Source organism: Microtus pennsylvanicus, chromosome 5 (genome assembly GCF_037038515.1).
Source record: "Microtus pennsylvanicus isolate mMicPen1 chromosome 5, mMicPen1.hap1, whole genome shotgun sequence".
Classification (NCBI taxonomy): Eukaryota; Metazoa; Chordata; class Mammalia; order Rodentia; family Cricetidae; genus Microtus; species Microtus pennsylvanicus.
In genome coordinates, this window is record NC_134583.1 from 92,936,889 (window position 1) to 92,957,437 (window position 20,549).

The 20,549-nt window shown below is 47.3% G+C and overlaps 1 protein-coding gene across 8 annotated transcripts in view; it reads right to left on the bottom strand.

The window, feature by feature from the left end:
* Cd6 (CD6 molecule) overlaps positions 1-20,549 on the bottom strand; it is a 38,883-nt gene that overhangs the window by 17,566 nt on the left and 768 nt on the right. The gene's annotated exons all lie outside the window — the stretch shown is intronic.

Genomic DNA, 20,549 nt, shown 5'->3' on the forward strand with positions numbered 1-20,549 from the left:
CCTTTCTCTTTCCTTCCCTCCCTCCCTGTCTTTGTTCTTTTCTTCTTTTTGAAACAGGGTTTGTCACACAGCTAGCTCTTCTGGTATTTGCTTGTTGCCCATGCTAGCCCTCAGACGCCCAGCCATTCTATTGCCCCGACTTCCAGAGAGCTGGGATTACAGGTGCGAGTCACCATTCCCAGTGCAGATTGCTTATTTCTATAATTAATATCCAAAATTTAGATGGCTTTTACATATGAAGTCCATACCGTACTTTAATGACTTAGTGAGGGAAACAGAGTATAAAAAAGGCTCACTAATAATTATTTTGATACGTTGAAATGAAAATATTTTAGATAATAAAGCATTGTTAAACTAACTTTTGTCTGTTTGATCAAGGTAGCATTGTTAGTTTGGAGTTTCGGTATGAGTTCACTTTGCTTCAGAAGCCTTACATTTTCCATTCACCCATGCTACCTATGAAAGACTTGAGGAAGCACAGAAGTCTCTATGTACTTGACTGACAGAGACGTGAGTGTCAGAGGCTCAAAGGCTTCCAAACCCAAAGCACTTCAGTCTCTCAGGTCAAAGAAATACAACTTTGCATGTGTGTGTATGTGTGTGTGCGTATGCATGCGTGTGTGTGTATGTAAGTGTGTGTGTGTGTGTGTGTGTGTGTGTGGTACATGAACATGCATGCATGGTGTATGCACACACATGATTGTGCAGAGGCAAATAGTGGGTGTTTGTGTCCCATTGTTTCACTCTCTCCCTTATTTTATTGAGGCGGGTTCTGTCACTGATGACCGATAAACCTGAGGGATAACCCTGCCTACCCCTAACTGCCACAATGCTAGTGTCACAGGTGTGTGACCATGCCTGGCCTTTTACAGGGGATTGAACCCAGGTCCTCATGCTTAGGCAACAAGCACCCTTACAAGTCAATCCACTTCTCCAGCCCAAGAGTGCAGCTTTTAAAAGCATCCTTGTCACTATAGCACACAGCAGAAGATGTTCACCTGCTTGGCTCTTTCATGCCTTCCTGAATTCTAATTTTCTCTCCTTTCCTTTCTGCCAGTGAGTCCAGGCTGATGAAGAGGGCAGTTCAGAACCTCTACGGTAGGATCTTCACAGTTCAATAGGGTTTGGGTCTCCCCTGCCCCAGTGGGAGACAGTGAGAACATGTGAGCCGGATTCTTCTCAACACTGAGAAACAAGCCTGTTGCCTGTTTGCCAATGTAGGCAACAAGCCCATTAACATTTGCTGAACTCAGCTTCATGCTGGGAGCTGGGGCGGGTGTGAAGGCGATGAGAGGAAATGGAATGATCTACAAAGTAAAAGCAGCACACTTCCAGAACAACAGTTCCTCGGTGTCATGGCCTCTGCTCTCAAGACATTCTGTTTTCATGATTTAGAAGAGGGATCTTGGAAACAAACAGTGATTTAGATCACCACTGCCAATTACCAGCTACGGGACCTGGCAAAGTCATTAAGCCCAGCTAGCTGTAACCTGGTGCTGGGCACAATACACATGGGATTGCTCTGGGGGTGAAGTCTGTGGAACGTGGAGGACTTGGCACATGGCAGCCACCTCACCCTTCACCCTGAGGCTCCGTCCTCACTTCTCTAGTTCAGTCCAAGTGGATTTGAGAGTGCAGAGGACCATTAATTATATATTCTGTCCTTGGCATCGTGGTGACCATGAAGCCTCTCAGCCTTTGTCTTGCACAGGAACAGCCCTCCTCTCCCCAAAGCCCCATGCTCTCCCTCTCCCTCCCCCTCTTTCTCCTTAACCTCATTAGAGCTGCCGCTCCTTCACAACTTAGCTGCTGGTTTCCCTGACTCTGCAAGCGCGCATCCTCTGTTCCTGAAGAGGAGATGTGGGCTCTGGTTGCCATAGTAACAAGAGTTTCTCTATGTGAAAAGGCTCCCTTCTTGGCCTCCAGGCCTGCTCAGGTTGCATCTTCTTTGCAGCTACCAGACTATACGATGAGATACCACTTCACAGAAAGTAAAGAGCGCTTGAAATAAAATCCCTAAGGAGTGAGAGGGAGACCTTGCCTCTAAGAGAGCCCAGCAACCAGAAACACTGCCTTTTCCTTTGCCTCATACCTTTGATCTCCCACTAAGGAATCAGACTAGAGTAGTAGAGGAAGTCCAGGCCCCTTCCTAGAGTCTCGCTCACTGGGAGATCTTAGACAGAGTCTGTCTAAGTGGGGGAGGACCATCTGTTCTAGCAGATGTTACACAGCAGATTGGAATCATGCACGAGTGAGTTCAAGACTTAGCCTTGGAGCTAGAGATGTAGTGTATCAAGTGAGGACATGACCACCTGTTCCAAGATATGGTTGAGGGAAGGTTTTTATTGTGGATATGAGGGAGAGTACAGACAGAGGCATCTGGAAGAGTCCAGAGCAGGGAGAGAATAGAAGACTAAACATGACCAGTAGACTGAACCAGGCCATGAGAGGAGAGAGAGGAGGAGAATGAGAGAGGAAGGGAAGAGAGAGCAAAGAGGAGGAAGGACCAAGAGAGAGGACCAGGAGCCAAGAGACCACAAGGCCGATATGGCAGGGTTATATAGGAGTGAGAAGTTGGGGGAAGGGAAGTCCATGACCTGGAGAAGTTTAGGATAGGAGCCAGGGTGCATGGGCTCTGTAGCAGGAATATGGGCTCTGTAGCTGGCTCTGTAATAGGAATGCTGAAGGAGCCTGGACACCAGCAAGTGCTTTGGATGCTAATAGGCACCACAGTTATTCACTTGTGCCATTTCTTTTGACTGGACAGTAGTTCAATCGGGAGAGTCATTGCCTAGCATTCATGAGACCCTGGGTTCCATTGCCACCATCACACAACAGATGTGGTGGTGCACACCTCAGGGGGGAGAGGAAGGTGACAAGTTCAAGGTCATTCTTAAGTACATTGTGAGTTAGAGGCCAGCTTAGGGTGCATGAGGCCTGATCTCAAAAAACAATAACATTTATTTTCAAATACTCATTTTTCCTTCCAATGGAGTGATCTCAGGCAAACCTCTTCACAAACTGCCTCCTCATGTGTGTAAAAACCTCACAGAGCTGATGCAAGGTCACAAGAAGAGCCCATTCTGGGAACTGGCTCAGTCAGTACCCAAGAAGGCCTTGTTGAATCGACCAGTACAAATATATAACATATGTGATAAATACGTGTATGCACGTATGTCTGGTGGGTGGGGAAACCCTAAATATACAGGATGTCCCTTTCCTTATAATAATAACAGTGTAGAAAATGGCTGGTGGTGGGTGATTCCTTGATGAAACTCAAGATGTTGAAACCATCCCTTCATGCGTGTAGCTTAGGAAAAATCATGTTTTCATGCTAATGTATGCAAAAGATGTTCATTGTTAGCAGGAGAAAATGAGAAGCAATCTAATAGCCTACAAGTTGTAAGTGTACTGTGTTGTATGCAGACCCAACAACCTAACTGTGAATGAAGCAGTTGATTGGCACATCTTCAGAACACAGGGTGGAAGCTTAGGACCGTGTGTCCCATAGCAAGTCACACATATTATCTATACCCAATGTACTCTTGATCTTGGCTGATGATAGAAGCTAAGCAGGGTGAGACCTGGTTAGTACTTGGATGGGAGAATGCCATCTACATACAATTCAGCTCATATCCTAATACTGCCCTCTGTGCAAGGATGAATTTTTGTGTAATAAAAATACAAAAGCATGGAAGAAAAGATGCGCACACCATGCTGGTCGTGGAGGGTGGCTGCTCTGGGTGGCAAAGACAAGGGAATCTTTTGATAATATCTGTATTCTTTTTCATTCTAATTAATAATGTCCTTACAAAATCTGGGCAACTGTAGCAAAAGAAAACATAGCTTAAATCTGAAGGATAAGGATGATGTTGGCTTGTTTAAGACACAGTACACTTGTATGTTTTCGATAGCTATGTAAACACTCTGGAAGATTCTGTAATAGAATAGTAAAGATCCATCTTTGAGGGCTATCAAGATGGCTCAGTGGGTAAGGCACTTGCTGCCAAGCTTGGCGGCCAGAGTTTTAGCTCCAGCAGCCATGTGGTGGAAAGAAGGAATGAACTCTCAAAAACTGTCCTCTTATTGCCGCACGGAAGCTGCAGCATGAATATGAAATAAATAAGTAAGAACTACCTTTGAAGGTAGAATTATTGGCATTTTCTGTACTTTCAAAATTCTGTAACATTTATTATGTGCGATTGTAGTGAAAAAAGAAAAAGAACTGATAAATCCACAAGCGGGAGGCCCCGGAAGTGGGAGGCCCCGGAAGTCACCGGAGTCACGGTGATGTGTGCTAAATGCTTTTTTTGCCCTTTCTTGGTTGGAAACCATGGTTTTCACTCTCTGTAATGGTGCTCAGAGATAAATTTATTGGTAAAGAGATAGGATTTAAGAGATGAAGGAACTTTCTGAAACAGTAGAACTCCTAAGAGGCAGAACAAGGATCTGAGCCCGACTGGCAATATTCTGGACTCCTTCGATTATCACTCAGTCACGTCAGGGTGACTCACACAAACCCTGGTTACCTTCGTGATGGATGGAAGAGCCTTAAGGCTTACTTCACTCCACCAGTGCTTCCTGAGCCAAACAAAGGCCAGCCACTCTTCTGTAAGGGAGTGGAGGTGTGGGACCCTGGCATCATCCAGCCTGAAGGCCCAAGAATTCTCTCTGTAGAATGTAGATGCTGGCAGAGAAGGAACGATGGGCCAGGAGGGCAAGGACTGCTCCGTTGAGGCAGGGTAGCCAGCAAATCCAGGAAGATCTTGGTTTTGTTTTCTCGGTTCTAAGAATTACAGCCAGGGTCTAGTATATGCTGGGTAAGTAAGGGCTCTGCTTGGAACCACATCCTCAGCCCATTGTTCTTTTGGTGTTTGGTTTTGTTTTTTTTTTTAACAGGCTAGCCTTAAACTTTGCTGTGTAGTGCAGGTAGGCCTTGCACGTACGGTCCTCCAACCTCAGCCCAAGGTTATGTATGTGCACATCCGTGCTTGGCTGAAGTTAGGAAGGCTGGAGGAGAGGTCAGGGATCTTCAGGCTAATGACCTTCAGGAAGAAGATTCCTATTGGTCTGGTGAACGATATCCACATGTACAAGAATGCCCCCTCTGCCGAGTGGTTGAAATACTTATGTCACGTAAGGGAATTCTAGGAAACCCATCTCAGGGCTTAGAGAGATGGCTGCTGAGAAGAGCTGACTGATCCTCCAGGGGACCCAGTTTTGATTCCCAGCACCCTCATGGCAGTTAGCAACCACCTGTAATTCTAGTTCCAGGGGCTCTGATGCACTTTTTGGGCCTCCATGGGCAGTGCACCCATGGTGCACAGGCGTACAAGAAGGCAAAACACGCATAGACAAATCTCAAAAGAAAAAATCCATCCCATTTCAATGACAAAGAGGCTCAGAGAAATTAAGTTACCAGCCTCAGGTAACAGAGTGAGAATTAGATCCAGGTTTGCTCTCCAGATCCCACTCCTTCCAATATATCAGGTGGCCTCAATAGAAGAGAGGAGGTAGAAGCTGCAAGCTGGGCGGGAGATGCTGTGAGCAAAGGCCTGGGGATAGCATGGGACCCATGTTTTCAGCTGAGGAGCTGTCTAGAGCTTGGCTGTCGCTGTGAAGGCTGAGCTGGCTTCTGTAGGCTGGAAGGGGCAGAGGTCGAAACTGCTGGGCCGAGTATCATCTCTAGGGCCTGTCCCCACCCACTGGTTTGACTGGAGGTTGGGGGCTACAGTGAGGCCTTCCGGGGATGCTGGGGCAGCAGTTTCTGGGCAAACTGAACAGTCTCTGTGCTGTGGGGCCGGGTTGGGGGCCAAGGATGATGACAAGACCTTTCTAAGACAGCTGAACTCTCCTGGGAGAAAGCTACCTTGATGATGGGTATCCAGAAGCCACTATGAGTCATCTCTCCTCAGGAGAAAACGCAGGCATCTCTCCTGTGTCCATAGACCCCATAATCCTGCCGTCCTCTTCTCTTCCACCACCCGGTTTTCAGTGAAGTCAGGAGTAACGCAAGATTCAAAGAGGAGCTAGGGATGAACTGAGGGTACAGTCTGCTGCTTCATGACGACCATGCGTCCTTAACGGTTGGGGTCGTTCAGGGTCCAGCTAGGCCTAGGGAATAGAGGTGGATCTGACTGCCCACCACGAACTCCTGCTTTGTATGTATAGTAATGTGCTCATTCATCTATGTTAGAGACCCACGGAATCTCAGGTTACAGCTGAGAGAGTTGAGGCTCAGCAGCAAAGATAAGTTACTAAGCAACACGTCCAGGATTAGATGGCCGGCGTCTCTGCATCCAAGCCTGCACTCTGAACTACCTGGCCATATGGTTCTCCTACACAACACCCTGTAAGCCACATTTTGGGTGCCTCTGTGACAGCTCCAAATCTTTTTAGTTATTAGGTCTTTTAAACTCTTCCACTGGGAGGTGTGGGTTGCTTGTTTTTCTATGGATTCCTTAGCCAGCTCTGTGTCAGCCTGTCCTGTCAGAGTTCACAGATTACTGTGATCATAAAAAAATAAAAGAATATGTCTTGGCATTTGAAGCAAAGTGCTTTGAGAGAAATAAAGATGAGAAAGAATGATACCTTAAAGACAGGTACTCTCAAGAACGAGGACGTCATAGAACAGAAGTCCGATCTCTGCCTAACGACCTACGCTAGCTAACATGTACCTTTTCAGAGAGTGAGTGAGATGTCGTTGTGTAGAACAGTGGCCTGCCTCTCCTCCTGCCCTCCACCCCCATACACACACACACACACACACACACACACACACACACACACACACACACACCTTCCTCTCTTCATCGGTGAGATGGTACAACAGGGAACCCATAGGCTTTCTGGAAAAATATTCAAATCTCGGCTTTAGTGCTGAGGGTGCAATGCTGCCTTCTCGGCCTCTGAATGTCATTGGTCAATACGGCTCCTTCATACAAAGTCCGTAAGTCTTCAACACGGGGCTGAGAGTGACTTGGTGGAATGTTTGTCAAGGCCAAAGTGTAAGGTCTACTCGGGAACTTCTGAAAAGCAGCCATGCCAGGCTCTGGACATCACTGTCCACTGTTTGGGATGATGGTCTGCCCCAGCTGAATGGCCACCTCCATGCTCACCCCCAGCTTCCTCTTCTGGTATATACTTTAGATTTTGTTGTTTTGGTTTGGTTTTTGTTGGTTGGTTGGTTTTGGTTTCAGTTTTTCTAGATAAGGTTTCTCTGTGTAGCTCTGGCTATCTGGAACTCACTCTATAGAGCCTTCAACTTTGAGATCCGCCTGCCTCTACCTCCGGAGGGCTGGAATTAAAGATGCAGAACAGCACACATAGCTATGATTTAGTTTTTGAACTCTGGAGTCCTTGGGGGAGAGAAGTCAGCTCCACAGCTTGAGAAGATCTGAAGAGGCAGGCTGAGATGGGTTCAAATCCCTTGCTTTCTATTTATGACCCTCAAGAGGTTTTGTCAACCTAACCTGATGTCAGGCAGTAAAAGAGCATAGTCACCCAGGGTCTGCCTTAGTCACCACCCTGGGACATTCTTATATTCCCATACTGCAAATCTGAGGCTCTAGAAAATTTTTCCATAACTGTTGATGTGAGACCTGATCTAGGGAGCCATTTGCAATCTCTATTTATCTCTGAGGAGTGAGGAATTCTGCATTTTACTGCTGAGGTGTGAATATAAGCGGTTCCAGCAGCTTGCCTGCCTCCTTCCGACACATTGCATCATGGGCAATCCATGCATCCATCGTGCCGACTTTTAAAAATCCAAGCCAAGTGTGGAAAGGGCCATCCTTATTCGCTTCTGCTGGGGTATAAACTGGCATAGCCACTATGAAAATCAGTAGGGAGGTTCCTAAATAAACAAATAAATCAAAATAGAACTGCAATACTCCCAGGAACACACCCAAGAGACTCTCTCCCATTCCATAGACACCTGCACATTCTTCTCAGGAAATAGAAGCAGCCTAGCTGCCCACCCATGGCTGAGTGGGTAATGGATGCCCAGTGCACATACACGATGGAACTGTTATTCGGCTATTAAGAAGAATGAAATAATGAAATTTTCAGAAAAAGCAGGAGAACTAGAACAGACTATATTCAGTGAGGCGACCAGGTCAGAGTGAGACCACACGTTTTCTCTCATACATAGAGCCTGCCCTTTAATGTTTGTATATAAATAATGTTGTGTGTAAATTCAAAGTTGTGAGGTAGATGAAGACCCTATGAGACTAGAGAGAAGACCACTAGAGAGGAATGAGGGATCGAAAGGGTGAGGCCCAACACGTGACATATAAGAAGAGAGAAAGCTATTGGTGGAGGCATGAGGGGCTGGGGAAGAAGCAAAAACAACAAACTATTCTTTAAGTGCCATAATGAGGGACTAGAGAGATAGCTCCGTGGTTCAGAAAACTTGCTGTTCTTTAAGAGTGTTTGGGTTTGGGTCCCAGCACTCACGTGGCAGCTCAGAACCATCTGTAGCTCCGGTTCTGGAAAATCTGGTGCCCTCTCCCAGCCTCAAGAAGCACCACACACATGCACATTCAGACAAGTGTTCTTACACACAAAATAAAAATGAGTAAAAAAATTGTCAAATGCCATAGTGAAAGGTATTTTGAAGTTAACAAAAAGAATGTAATAAGCCAGGTGTGGTGGCGAACACCTTTAATCCCAGCTATTAAAGTGGGAGGCAGAGGCAAGTGGATCTCTATGAGTTCGAGGCCAGCCTGGTCTACAGAGTGAGTTCAAGGAGAACAAGGGCTGTTACACAGAGAAACCACGGGGGGGGGGGGGGAGTTTATAAATATTATTCTAACACACAGAAATGTCATAATTACCCATTCTTATTCTTTTATCTTTTTGGTTTGTGCATGTATGTGATATTTTTACCATTAAAAATAAATACTGGAATCTTAACTCCAGTTACTCCAGAATATGACCTTATTTAAAAATAAAGTGTTTAAGCTGGACAGTAGTGGTGCACACCTTTAATCCCAGAACTTGTGAAGCAGAGGCAGGTGGATCTCTGTGAGTTCGAGGCCAGCCTGACCTCCACAAGAAGTTCCAGGATAACCAAATTGTTATACAGAGAAACCCTGTCTTGAAAAATACCCAAATAAATAAATAAACAAATAAATAAGTAAAATAAAGTGTTTATAGAGTTCATCAAGTAAAAGTGAGGTCCATGAGGCAGTTGCTAGTCTAAGATTACTGATGTCTTCGTAAAAACAACTCAGATGTAATGCCTAGGGAAAAGGCTATGTTAGGGTTAAGTCAGAGACTGGAGGGTGATTTTCCTTTTGTTTTGTTTTCTGAGACAGAGTCTCCTATAGCCCAAACTGGCCTTGAACTCAATGTAACTGAGAATGGCCTTGAACTCTTAGTCACTCAACCTCCATCCCCCAAGTGCTAGGACCACAGTGTCCACGACCACACCTGGTCTACACAGCACTGTGTATTAAACCTAAGACTTGTTGCACGCAAGGAAAGTAGTCTACCAACAGAGCTACATTCCCAGACCCGCAGTGATGTTCCTGCAAGTCAAAGGAACACCCTAGATGGGACACAAACCTGCAGAAGCAAGGCGATGGGGACAGATGCCCCCTCATAGCCCTCTGCAAGAATCCCAGCGGCTGACATCGTGACCCTGGTCTTAATTCAAACCTCCAGCGCTGTGTGAAAACAGATGTCTCTTATTGGGGCCACCTAGTCTTTGGGACTGTGCCACTTAACCCCAGGACAGTAAATCACCCACCCTTACACTCATATCTAAACAGAAATTCAGCAGCAGCTTGGTGGGAGGAGCCTAGAATTCTAGAGAATTCTAGGAGGGAGGAGAGGAACCAGCAAGAGGGAGGGACGTAGCCTTTATTTCCGGATAATTGTAGAGCTATAAACCAGCAAGTCCTTCTAAAGCCAGAATTTTGTGGCTGTGTTGATATCGCTAGAGCTAAAACAGTCTCATAGATGCTGGTAACTAAATATTATCTACAGAAGCATATAGGGAGCCACAGGGTCTGTCACAGCCCAGAGCTGAGGGGCTGACCTACTGGCTACACTCATTTTACCGGAGAGGGCTGGGATTTTCCAGATTCACAGCAGACGGGCTAGAGCTTAGCTTGAAGACCCCAGACTCCATGTACAAACAGCCGCTCCGCAGAAGCTGCTGAAAACCTGCCTCAGGCCTACTTCTCTGCACCCCCACCTATATGCTGAGGGGCCAAAATGTCCTCCATGCTTCTGGGAATGAAAAGGTCCCTTCTCCAAGGACCGAGTGGGCTGTGTGAAGGGGCTAGGTGAGACTTCTGCTCCCTCTGCGTTCTTTTTTAATGTGGTTGTTACAACTTTTTTACAATAAGGATGACTAATGTTTACATTGTTTCTGAACGTTCACTAGAGTTGGGCGGGAGCGGTGAGAGTAGGCAGAAGAGGCCAGCTACTGTAGCTGTCTTGGGCAGTCAGACCCGGATCCTTTCCACAGCCTCCTTTCTCTGTTATTAAAGGGTTCTTTGGACCAGCTGGAGTCTGGCTGAAGGAGCAGAGGGCACCCTCGTTTAACAACTGCAAACTGTGCTTCTATCCCTCATGACATACCCCCTCCCCACCCTCCCCCCATTTGCCTTTACCCACTACTGCTCCCCCCAGTTAGTGAAACTTTCCCACAGCAGACTTAGCTCAGAAGACAGTTTAAGATAAGAGATTAAAGGGCACTGAATTGCATAATAATCGAATTACACCCTTTCTAACTGTCCAATCCTTCCAAAAAATCTGAAGAGGTCGAGATGGCTCAGCTTATTGCCGAGCCTGACAACCTGAGCCGGATCCTCAGAACCCACATGGTGGGAGGAGAGAACCGACTGCTGCAAGCTGTTCTCTGACCTCCCTACATAGACTGTGGTGCGAGAGCACACATGCACGTGTGAACACAAAGCCACATGCACACGTGTGCACGCACACAAACAGCAATAAGACCAAAGTCCCAGCACAGCATTGCCAGCCTTTAACTCCTACCGCCTTCTAAGTGGGAGAGGGCCCACTCAGGCTTGGTGGCCGGCTCTTTACTGACCCCTTTGTTGTCCGTGTTTTGGTGCATATGTATAAATATATTGTATATGTTAAACCCTGATTTCCCACTCCCCGCCCCCCTGCTCGGGTCGATTCCAAACCCCAGGTTCTGTGATCCTTGCTAACCTCTCTGACCCTGTCTCCTCTCCCTCACATCCCTGGGGTCTCTCCTTTCACATCCATCAGGGGTAATCACTAGACTAACCGGATAAGGGACATTTCACAGAACAACTGTTCTGTGTACCTCAAGAAGAGCAATGTCATGAAAGAGAAAGAAAAAGCTGGTACATCATCTAGGTGGGAGAGAACGGACACGAGAGCCTCACACGGAACGTGAAGCAGAATTTTCTTCTGGATATTACTGGACTGACAGCACCATCTGAGTAAAGTCTGGAGAGCAGTAATGTGTCCGTGGTCATTTCCTGGCTTTTGGAAAGTACACTGTCATTATGCAAGAGAATGCCTTCTTCCCACTCCCCAAATCTAAAGTGTTCAACCCTAAATGCAACATTTTATATAAACACACGCGCGTGCACACACACACACACACACACACACACACACACACACGGCGGCCAAGGGTCAGGAGATATCTTGGAAGAGGAAGGAGAAAAACATGGAAAAGCTCGAGGATGGGAAAGGGTGCTGTGCAATGCTGTCTCTGAACGTGACATAGCTGTTGTCATAGCGACAGTTCTTAACTCAGTTTATGTGCACAGTTACATACACAAGTAGCTATGGACACAGCAGATGTAGTCACAAACTCAAGATGAAGCCAGCCAAAACACCCATACAGATAGGAGAGGTGCCCCAGGTCCTCACCCTTGCTGAGGACTTGCTGGCAGCCGATGGCTTTTACAAGACATGAAATCGTTCTTCTAGCATGTGGCTGCTGTGCCTTCCCCATGCATCAGTGGAGGACCCGACACCCGTGCACATACGAGCAGCACTAAGTGGACTTATTGGGCTATAAAAGGGGGCATAAAGTTGGGAGGGAGAGATAAGGGGGGAACGGAGTTGGAGGAGAGACTGGAGGGATATATGTGGTCATGTTTCATTGTATACAGGTATTAAGTTCTCACAGACAAAAAGACCCTAGTGCTGGCCATGATGGTACATGAATGTAGATCTAGCTACTTGGGAAACTGAGGCAGGAGGATTACTTGAGCCCAACCAGGGCAACATAGTAAGATTCTGTGACTCTGTCTCAGAAATAAAACAAATTAGCAATATAACGTAAGAAACAGAACTAAAACATATTGTAGTATTTAGAGGGAAAGAGACAGAACGTCCACAACCTGCTCTCAGACCATTAGGAAAATGGCAATGGATAATAGAAAACTGACTCTGAGAGCAAATGAGAGGACTTAATGGCCGGGAGTCTGGGTGAAAGGTTCATGGGAAGGCTGTGTTATTAATGAAACTTTTCAGTAAGTTTCAAATTAGATGGCTATGAGAAAATTTATAAGATAGAAGAAGAGAGTAAGGAAGAGAGAAGGTAGAAAGGGACGGAGGGAGGGAGAGAATGCAAAAAAAAATAAGTTAAAAAGTGTAACATGAGGGCTGGCTTGTTGGGGTTTATATCCTGCCCAGTTCCCACAGCCAGTAAGCCCCCAAAGAAAATCACACAGAGTGTCTGCATTAATTATAAACTGATTGGCTCATTAACTCTGGCTTTGTATTAGCTCTTATCACTTATATTAACCCATTATTCTCATCTATGTTAGCCACATGGCTCGGTACCTTTCTCATCTGAGCAGCTCACATCTTGCTTCTTCGGTGGTCTGGGCTGGACTAAGAATAATTGGGTTAATATAAGCTACAAGAGCTAATAAGTAGCCTGAGCTAATGGGACAATCAGTTTTATAATCTTATGGAGATCTCTGTGGGATTTCCTCTGGGACTAAACGGCTGGAGGACTGGGCAGGACAGAAACCCCAACAAGCAGGCCCTCATGTTACAAAAAAGGTAGCCAGAACTTGGGCTGAGTCAGCTGGTAGATGGACCTGGTAGAGGGGCTGGCCAGCAGGTTGAAGCTGAGGGTTACCTGTGTTCAAGTGAGACTAGGTTGGACCAGAGCATCCCCTAGCTATTCTGGCATGAGGATGGGGAGCTGAGCATGAGCCAGGCTCATAGGTAATGTGAGAAGAGACCTGGGGTGGGAACTGGGAGCCGGCAGAGTTGCCTTCTCACCCTGACCTTGGACACCTCACTTCCCATTCTGGGGTTCACCTTTCCTCCTCAGGTCACTCTGGGTTTCCTCCCACTTAGACATCATTGTGTGTCCAGAGTCTCGTCTGGACAGAAGACGCTTCTCCAGGGAACTTAACTCTCATGTCCAGAAAGGACACAAAGAAGGCTAGAGCGATGAGCAGGGTGGGAACTAGGTCTCTGGTGGCTCACTAATGCACTGTTACCTCTGCCCTGGCCCCCAGTCAGCCCCAGGCACCCCTCCAGGAAGAGGTAAGCACTCTAGCCAAAAGCATATTGTCTGCAGAGAAAACCCTTCCCCCTAACCCCATTGAGGAAGCAGCACCTGGTGGGGGTGAGCGGGTGACCAGATCTGTCAGGACCTGAGGGCTCTTTGGTATCACTCTATTCTTCTGTAATGGGGGCAGACCTCTGCTCAGCTTTGTCTGAAGATAACAGCAACTTTTCCCTGACCCAGACAGAGACAGGTGACTCCTAACTGAGCTCTGAGTCTTCTCCTCTCCAGCCTGGCTCCACTCCTGAACAGCCCACGCATGTCTTCAGTCCCAAGCAGGCCCTTTGGGCACCTGGCAGCACTGTCTGGAGTCATCAGCCAGGCCAAGATTGTGAGAGTGGACTGAAAACGTGGAGGCTAGATCTTCTACGATCGCCTCATTACGAAGACTTGTGGAGACCCAGGAGCTGGGTCTCTCGCAGAGGAAATCAAGAGGTTGCTTCCCCAGGGTGAAGACCCTGTCCCCAATCTCACATGTGTGCCAGGCCCAGCCCCACAGCTTGCTCAACAGTGGATCAGCTTCTCTGGCTATTGGCATTTGTCAGGTGTTTCAAGCAGGAGGCTGTCGGGCTACCGAACCTACAAAATGGCGGGAGGAAACGTGGGCCATGTTTGTTCCTCCTCTGTTGCCTCAGCCACATGGCCCCGGCATCCCAGGACGTCTCACAGTTTTCTCAGTGTGTCACAGTTAACATTTCTCCCTAGCTGGGTTCGTTGCCTAGCGAACCCCAGGGATCCACACGCCCCTGCCTCCCCTGCACTGGGACTACAACTGCATATCACCATGCCAGGCTTTTGTTTTCTAACATGGGTTCTGGGGGGTCAAATGCAAATCTCCATGTTTACAAGGCAAACACCTTATCCACAGAGCCATCTCCCCAGTACCAGACATGATTTTTTCCCCTTAAATTTAGCATTAGCCACCACTGAGACAAATTACATGATCTTCTGAGCCTCAGTTTCCCTACCTCTAAAACGGGGGTGGCTGCCCCAGAATTGTGAGGTTAGGATATGATAAACACCTAAGCTGAGGCTTAGAAAATGGTTGTTGTTAGCGATGGGTGGGGGCTCTAGTTCATTGGCTGGCATCTGTGGCCACAGGAGGCAAAGCTGACCTGGCGTGTTTCCCCACCTTCTTCATAATGAGATGGCTTTTGTATCTTGTGTCTTAATACAGCACAAGGTTCAATGCAGAATAAACATGCTGAGATGGAACTTCCTGCCAGGCAAGCTTCCCCTTGGCTCCTGGTGCCTCCTGAGCTTCACTTTTCTGCCTGGTCCTGGTGTTCATCTTCACTGCCAGGCAAACTCTCTTAAGGGGAGCCATGGCCGAGTAAAACAGTCACACCGTGTCTCCTGTACTGCTAAAGGCCTTCCAGAACCCTGGGACCACAGAGCTTGATAGAATGCCAATCAGGCTTCTTACGGAGAAAAGGCCCTGGGCTGCTCGGGTTCTGGCACTCACTAGCTATAGATTTTTCTAAGCCTCCATTTCTGCATCTGTAAGAGAGAATTGCCTTCTGGGTAAATGAGCTCACGGTGCCGATGGCACCAGCTTAATGACTAAGTCCTCTGTACTTGTACAAGGTTAATCACCTTCGGCCTCATGTGACATATTTCTAATATAACAATTATGAACACCTCAGTTTGCTCAGGAACTTTGGATGTATTATCTAAGCTGGCTTGACCACCTAAGCATGCCGGGCATTGCTATCTGTAGCCTGCAGGCCTACAAACAACCCTGGAGTCTTACAGAGCTGGGATTGGGAACAAGCCTGTCTGACCCCAGGGTCCTGGCTGGAGTTGTGACACACTATGTCCATCCTGAGGGTGGGGGTCTACTGAATCTCTGCTCTCTCAGCCTGTGATCTCCAGCGCTATACTTAGAGGACAAGGATTTTTAGATCCATCCTTAGTGCCCAATGTGTTCATTTTCCAGGGAGGAAACCAGCACCAGAGAAAAGAAGGAACTTGCCAGAGTTCATTAATCAAGAGCTGGTTCCCAAAACCCATCCTGACTTCACCCCCTTCAAAGACTCCCCATCTTCCCCAGGTCATAGGGAATCTGTTTCCCAGAGTCGATTGGGAGGGGACAGCTCAGCCTGTACAAGGACCCGATTTCAATCCCCAGGCTTCATGCAAAGTAAGGGGAGCGTGGGGTATGTGTTTATAGTCCCAGCGTTGGGGAGAAAGACAGGCAGATCCCCGGAACTAGCTGGCTGGTTACCCTAATCTAATTTGTGAGTTCCAGGCCAGCCAAAGATGCTGTCTTAACAAGGCTGATGGCTGGCTACTGAGGAACTGTCTGACTCTATATATACACAAACCAGAGTTGGGTCATAGGGCATGAGTAAGGGTGTCAACCCTATTTTAAGGCTCACCAAAGAAATTCAGGAGCTTCTCAGAGTACCCTGGGACTGCCTGTTATGGCACTCTTATATCCAGAATGTTCCAGGCAGCTGAGCAGTTTCCTCAGACTGAGTCTTGTCAAAGGGGCATAGGCCCAACCCCTCTGCCCTTTCTTTGATCACTGTTTCCAAAGTGCAAGTACACACCCAAAAGTTTGCACAATGGCTTTGTTGGCTGCCACCTCAACACTATCATCACCGAATTGTTTCTCTTGCAGCTTGTCATGGAGGACAGGGCCTCCTGAGGGACTAGTTGTAAACATCCCTGGAACCCGCAACCCCCGCTCTGGAGGAAAGAGAGTAGCAAAGCAGATGGCTGACGTCTAGAGTCTGGTGACATCTTTCTATTTCCATGACATTTCTTTTTACTGACGGCACGTTCAGGTGCTTTCCAATGGCTTCCCCTGTGAGCCACGTGGATTCTCTTCTACGAATAAACACGAGTCCACTTTAAAACGTCCTTTAAGAAGGGTTAAGGGGTGGAGATACTGGCAACCTGGGAATGACAGCCTTCAAGGGCTCCTCAGTGCAAGCCTCGGACCTGGCACAGGCACTAAAATTTGTAGCTTCAGTCTGTGGTCCAGGCTTGGGCAAGGTGACCTGGTCTTTTTCTGTTAGACCTGCCAGCCCTGTCCTGATCAGTCCTGATCACCTTTTCTTTCTTTCTTACTTTCTTTCTTTCTTTTTTTCTTTCTTTCTTTCTTCCTTTCTTTCTTTCTCTCTGTCTCTCTCTCTCTCGTATGTATATGGGTGTGTCACGGTACATACATGGAGGTCAGAGAACAAGTGTGAATCTGTTCTCTCCTTCCACCATGTGGTTCCCAGGGCTCTAATTCGCGTCACCAGATTTGGCTGAACCATCTTACTGACCCCCACCAAAAGCTACTTATTCTTTTTGTCTCAGGGGAAAACTTGGGTTTTTTTTTAGCCTCAGAATCCAGCAGCCAGAGCCTGGCTTTCTCAAGAACTTTCTTGTAAGGAATGAGGCTGGTATGGGCAGCAAAGAAGGTCTTGGCAAGCCCAGAACGAGCATGGGAGCTCTAGGCAGTGTATCTCGGACCTCTCAGATCACTCTGAAACTATCTACAGCTAACTAAATGTGCCAGCATTACCCTGCAGGATGGCCACTCGTCCCTTATCAGTTTTCACCTGTGGCCAGACAGCACAAGAAGCCAGATGATGCGGAAGTCTGTCCCGTGTCACTGATACATCTGTGAGCTGTAATGCAGGCAGGAGGATGGGACATGGAATGGAATGGAAGAGTGGACACGTGATGGATTTTAATCGCCCAGGTGAGGACACAGATATAGAAGATTAGGTTTGTGATCATGTACCCAGAAACTGTGGGTCGAAGGACTGCCCAGTTGAAGGACAGAAAGACACAGCGTGACCATTTGCAGCACACAAGAATCATGCCTTCTATTTTTGTAAAATGACGGAAGAGCCGACCTCAACTGAATCCACCAACATGACAGATTCTCGCTGCTTGAGAAAGCCCCAACCTCCAGCAAATCTTTCCAATGAGGCTAGACCTTACATAGCATCCCTGATTAAATAAGTAGAACCTTCTAGTATTTCTAGAGGAGCACAAAGTGAAAGTTGGGTCAACTTCTGTGCATTGGTATGTAAAAACCCCGTGTTTGTGATATTTGAGGACATGTGGTCCTCAGAACTCGTGCACGCGATGGATCAGCTGCTTTCAGTTCACAGTTTAATGTAAAAGTCCAAGAGAATTTGATAACATCTGCCAACCTCATTAGAGTAGTTAAGAGAATCTCGTGGTCACTTTGCTCATGTCAGAGTCTTAGGTCTGAAAACACCCTTTCTTGGGAAGAGTTTGTTCCCTGCTGTGAAGGGGGACGGATTCACGGGTCTGAGAGTTTAGCACACACAGAACACTTGCCTAGAACCTGCAAGGACTGGAGGTCAGTGAGGGATGTGTGTGAATATTTGAACCCCTCAATTCCTAAATTCAGTTTAGAATATCAAAGATGGGCTGGTAAGACGGTTCAATGGGCAAAGGTGCTTACAGCCAAGCCTGCAACCTGAGGTCCATTCCCAAGACCCACATGTCAGAAGGAGAAAGTCAGTTCCTAAAAGCTGTTTTCTGACCTCCATGTGTGCTGTGTCATGCATTAATATACACACACTATATATATATATATATATATATATATATATATATATATATATAATTTTAACTCATTTTCAGAGTTTGTTCTGTGATTTGCACTGATACATCGCAGATGAAAGTAACAGTGGCTGCCATATTGGAAAGCACAGAGCAGAGGGAATTAATTAGCTAGAATTAATTAGTAAGGGACATTTATTATTTAAAGAGGTTACTCTCTTCAGCCTGATTGATTCAGAGGCCCCTTGAAATGATCAAGCTTACAAATAAAACAAAATTTATATTTGCAAATAAGGAAAAATAGATTACTTTTTAAAAATTAAACCATTTCTGTATGTGTGGTGCTGGGTGTCAAAGTGGGCATCTTGTACACACTAGAAAAACGCTCAACCACTGAGTGGCATCTCCAGCCCAAAGTTCTAATATTTTAAAATAATACAAGCTGCCTTTTCAGGACACAAAAGACTTTATCCACTAACCAAGAAAGTGGGAACCAGGGAAGGATGGGAGCTCAGGCCCTGGGGAATCGGAAGCAACAATGGATGAAAACCAGTTTCATAACCCTGTCTTCCCTCTCGTCAGGGCTTCTACTTTACTATCTCAGTCTCCTTCCCTTGGATGACCAGGACTCTGAGGCACAGAACTCGGCCCGGGTAACAGGGAACATCATCGTGAACCAGAGGGTCTGTCTCTCTAAGCCATGGTCACCCAGTAACATCCAAGCCTTAGCTGGGGCCAGCTAGGCAGAGAAAGCTGTGTGGGACTGAGTGGGGAGCTAGGCACCAGGCCTAACTGAGGAGGCCTAAGAAGAGGAGAGACCTACAGCTCTTAGGAAAGCCAGCACCTACAACTGCCAGCCCCTGACCCTCAGAATAGAACCAAACAAGGCTTGGACCCCTCAGGCTTGGACCCGTTCCTGAGCAGAGAGCACCAGAACCTCACCAGGCTTCACCCTTCTCTTCCCTTTATTCTTGCTGTTCTTCATTTTCTACCTCTTTTCTCTTAATATCCTTTCCCCAGGCACGTGTGGTCCACACAGATCCACCACCCCTGTAAGCATTTCCGTGCCCAGTCAGCAGGGCCTACCAGGTCAGGCAGAGGGGAAGGAACGTTCAAGCCCAGAACGCAGTGTCTCAGCCTCCCTAACATCAGCAGGAGAGAGACATGGGGACACCTTGGGGTGCAGTTTTCCTTACACTTGCAAAGTTCATCCTCTCAGGACATTTCTCAGTGGGACATAGACCATCAGTGACTGATGAACAAACATTGCCCAAAGAGGGGACTATTCCTGCTCAGAGTGCTGGACAAGTTCAGAAGAAAATAACCACTTTTTAACCAGGGTGTCCTTATCCCTCCCTCAACACCCCTTTAACTAAGAGGGAAGGTGGGGCTAGGCCTTAGGCGCCAGGAGCTTGGTTGGCCTCATTTCAATTGCCACAGGTTGGTTTTTAATTTCCCCTTAATTACTGGTGAATATTAAGAGTTTTCCACTTACAACATAACAAAGTTTTTTGAGTGGTTTGCTTTGTTTGTTTTTTTTTTTTAAAAAAAAAACTAAACTTGTATTGGTAACAATAAGAAAGTCAACTGACATCGGCAATCAGCACGGGGACAGGAAGGAGCCAGGGGGACATCGACACAGGGACGGGGGACAGGAGGGAGCCGGAGGTACTGATTCCGTGCAGGAGGCAGGCACAGCACACACTGACGGAGACTCTCTGGACCGGCCTGCTGCCGAGATCTTGCCTTCCCATGGGCATCACCCTGGACCCTTCTCCTCAGACCTAGGACCAGCCACCTCAGCCTCAGCACAAAGGGCTCCTGTATCCACCCGGCTCAGCCCTAGCCCTCACTCCTACTGGGAGGCAGTGGAAAGAGAAGGAGCTGGTTCATTTGAAGCCCCAGTCTGGGCTACTAGCAGTCCTTTTGCTTTAGGACTTAATCCTGAGCCTGTACCAGGCCTCTTAGGAAGGGCAGGGATGGTGGCACTGACGGACAAGAAGAGGCAGGAGGCCTTTCACCAGCCGCAGTCCGCCTGGGCAGAGGGCAGCTGAGTCCCGAGAGTAAGCACTTTGGGAATGGCTGGTCAAGAAAGGACAGCCAGACCCAGGCCCCTCCTGTGCAAGATGTGAAAGCCCTTCTTCCAGAGTAAAATGACTTTCTTCCTAAGCCAATCTGACACCAGGAAGCTTAGAGAACATGGCCACAGATCCAGACAGAGAAGAGACAATTCTTTGGATATCCCTGAGTGCTCACAACCTCTGAAGCCAGCCGGCTAGCCCTGCCGCTCTGCCCGGGCTCCCCTGCTGTAGGGCAGACCTAACTCCTTAGGCCGTAAATCTGTTTCTATACCATCTTCCTCCCCCAGATGTAAGTCCCAGCAAGTGCAGGAACTCTGAGTCTCTGGACTGTTGCCTGTTCCAGTAACTTGGTCTCCATCCTCTACTGTGCCTCACAAGTG